Raw genomic sequence first — 4,042 nt, 5'->3', positions numbered from 1 at the left:
CTCCTTTAAAAACCATTCCTGGTTAACACCGGTCCACGTGACACCACACCCCCTCTGCATCGATATGTCATGGGATGGTTGTTGTGAAACAGAACTAAAGTGGCACATCTGGTTCTTGTTGTGTGCCTGTGGGCAGAGTTTGCTGGATTTTGTGCAGCAACTTTGTCAGTTTCTGCGCAGCCTGGTCGTTTTGAGAACAGGTAGAAATAACCAGTGAAAAACTTGTTTTTATCCATTTAGACACATTATGTAATCATAGTTATGTTAAAGGGAAAAATGGTGCTGATATATTTTTCAAGGCATGGTGTGAATGTCTTAATCGGGCCGTTCCCAAACCTCCACACTTAAGATATAATTCTGAATATAATCTTTTAGAAGAAATATCTGTACAAACACGACTGTGTAAGGTGTAATTTGTGTAACTTCACAGTGCAAACACTGAGGATGTGACCTGCAGTGGAAACTAACCTCATGACTGATAAGGGATTAGTGCTCCTGCCATATGGCACTGTATGAACTAATAACTAGGATAAAAACTGGTTGTCCCACCCTTGGCAACTTGAATTGTAATCAATCGTTTATGATAACTGGCTATAAATCTTTCATATCGTTGTGGAGGAATTTTGATCCACTCTTCTTTTCAGAATTGTGGTAACTCAGCCACACTGGATGGTTTTCAAGCATGAATGGGCTGTTTAAGATCCCAATTTTCATTCCAATGTGATAGAAACTCAGACTTTGACTAGGCCACTCCAAAACCTTAATTTTGTTTTTGTTTTACGCATTCAGAGGTGGACTTGCTGGTGTCTTTTGGATCACCCCCTAGATAACTGAAATTGAGTTTCAGGGCATGAACTGGTGGGTGGACATCGTCCTTTACGATTTATCGACAGAAATCAGAATTCTTGTTTCCATCAATTATGGCAGATAATCCAGTATCAGGTCCAACAAAGCAGCCCTAGATCATAACACTACCACCACCATGGTTGGCTGTTGGTGTAATGTTCGTTTATGAAAGTCTCGATCGCTGTGTCCTTGGGTGAGACACTTCACCCGTTACCTACTGGTGTTGATCAGAGGGCCCGGTGGTGCTAGTGTCTGGCAGCCTCGCCTCTGTCAGTGTGCCCCAGGGTGGCTGTGGATACAACGTAGCTTGCCATCACCAGTGTGAATGAGTGGATGACTGGTTGTGTAAAGCGCTTTGGGGTCCTTAGGGACTAGTAAAAGCACTATACAAATACAGGCCATTTACCATATTGCTCTTTGTGACCCTCGAGGCCAAACAACTCAAACATTTGCAAGGGGAGAACTCCCTCAGATGGTCTGATCTACTGCCATGCAGGGGCTGCGCTTTTAGATAAATGGACATTGTGAAGAAATTAAGGTAATTGTTAAAATGATTTATCCAGGAACTCTCTGGATTAGTCATACAGTCACTGTGTCTGGCAGTAATCAGACCTGGTTGTGGCTAGTGTAAAAACAATGTGGTTAATCACAGTTAATTCTTGACTCAACAAGGAAGGAAATTGTTTTTTCACACAGGACCAGGTAGGTTTGAATAACAAATATGAAAAACTAATACATCAGGAAAGGGGTAAATTCTTTTTCACAAAACTGCAAATTGCTTATACATTCTAAGTATTCCAAAGATGGAGATCTCTCAATTGATACTTAATAAAAGTGATCCTTTATAACTGATACTTTTGCATTTTATAATGTTAAATTGTAAACATTTGCACTATTTTACAGCAATTAGTTTAAGTTAGATCTGAATTAAAAGTAAGCCTCTTTTACTTCTGTTCCGTCATGAGGAGAACACTCAGGAGAAGACAAATGCTAGCTGCTGTTGATAGCTTGAAAAACAACATCATCAGATCTTAAGAAGCTTTGTCTACAGTAATGACTTCAGCTAGGTCTTACAGGGAAGGATGCTCTTTCAGGTTAAAGAACAGAGGTAAATATCATAATACACTTTTTAAGACTAGATTAATCAATGCCTTAAGATAAAATAATTTTATACGTATTATTATTATTATTATTTTTTAATAAATGAAGCTATTCAAAACATGCAGGCCCGTGCTTCCAATGCCCTGGTGCAGATAGCCTTTCAATTGTACATATTAGTACTGAGATACTACATGTAATCCACTATAGATTGCACGCTCTAATCTACAAACTGTAATGAATAGCTGGTCACACCATCACACCTGATGCTGAGGTGATCCACAGGTACCACATGAGGGCAGTATAGGTTTGGTAATGTGTGCAGGACACCAGTAACACAAGGAGTAATGGTTTTTATGTGTAATATTTCAAACTGAAGCTCTTAAATGTTGTCATTTAAGTTCAGTCTCTAAGCTACACAATCTTCATCTAAAGTGTCTTGTGTTTGTTTTAGCACTAATTCCATGTAATTTCAAAATGAAATTTCTGATCTATCCCAAAACTGTGACTGAGTCTTTAAAGGTTTTGGGACAACACTGTAATCTGTGACTGTTTCAGTGCTTTACATACAAAATTTTAGAACATGAACCAAGTAAAATAAGGAGGTGTGAAAGGGGTGCTAATTAACTACCCTCTGATATTTAAATTAAATGTTTCTTGAGCAAAATATATTTTAGTCAAATAATGTTTACGTTCTCAGTTACCTTCAAATAATATTGGCAAAACAACTTTTACAAAACTAGGTCTCTTCATTCTGTAGGCTATAATAGATCAGCTGACTGAGCCTGATTGGCAGAGGGTAATTTGATTAACTTTAAGCCAAGTCATAATTTGACCCATTCCAATGAGCCAGAAGTTTCAACCTAGGTTGGTGCAGTCTTAAACTTTGTTTTACCTCCAAACCATACGGCCAGTATGGGTATCTCATAAATTAAAGCACCTTTGTGGATCTTCCCTCTACTGTAAATAGAAATTGACAGACTAACTTTCCATATGTTAGCTCGTATTCTGCAGATGTGACTTTGATCTCTGAGATTACAGTTGTTTAAGTTATAATTAAAAAAGCTGCTCTCTCATGTTTTGCAGCCAGCATGTATTGTGTTTTACTGTCATTTTATTGTCACTTATTGCAAATTTCAGGAGATTTTATGGCTTAAATTGCGTCTTTGGAGGGAAACTATGGGCACAGTTGGTCCGTGTCCAGTACTTTCTCCATTTGTTATGTAAAATATTCCTTATCCATCAGAGGCCCAAACTGCAGCAGAAGAGCTTTGAACTAAATGCTAACATCAGTTCACATAAAATCAAACTGAAATTTCCTTTTTTTGACACATAAAAGCAAAAAGAGACGTGAGCAACACTTAAATTCAAGGACAAAAGAGATTGGCAGTTCCATGTGCTATGTAAAGTGCCCAGTATTATATCTTAATCTTATTGCAGTCTTGAGGTAAAGGTCAGATTCTCCATTGAGTTTATTTAATTGACCTTTACAATCTAGTCGACCTTTGTTGGAGGGTTAGCTGCAGCTTTTTCCACTCAATGGCTGTCTTATCTCACAGCCAAAAGTAGTTTAAACTGATAAATATTCATCCTGAGCCGTTAGCTGGCCTGGGATTTCACCACAATTTCGGTATAATGTAACAAAAGAGCAATCAACCTCCACCGATATGGAAAACTCAAAGGTCAGATAATTTTTTTTCCATTCTGTTTTCAGCATTGATGTTGCCTCTGAAACCCTCTTTGAATAAATTTCAATTTGGAGTTAAAAAAATATTGAATCATTATGGTATTCAAATTGATCCTCCTCAAGGACTTGGATTTGGTGTTGTAAGTGTGACCGCTCCCCCAAAAGATATTGCAGGTCATCTGCAGACCTGATTTTTTCTGTTGTATAATAGTTATATTCTCTTTTTTTGATGCGGTAACTCCTTACAGAGAAAGCGAGCAGGAAACCAGCCTGGTCCAACCAATATGGTTTATATGTAGGGACTAAAAAGGTATTCCCAGTCCAAGCCATTTTTTTTTCCCTTGGAAGGGTTTTTCCCAAGTCTGTCAGATCTTAGCCTTTGAGTGATTTCTCCTCAACAGTAGATTCAAA

This window comes from Maylandia zebra, linkage group LG17 (genome assembly GCF_041146795.1).
Source record: "Maylandia zebra isolate NMK-2024a linkage group LG17, Mzebra_GT3a, whole genome shotgun sequence".
Classification (NCBI taxonomy): domain Eukaryota; kingdom Metazoa; phylum Chordata; class Actinopteri; order Cichliformes; family Cichlidae; genus Maylandia; species Maylandia zebra.
The sequence above is the reverse complement of the archived record's forward strand: the minus strand, read 5'-3'. Positions refer to the sequence as shown.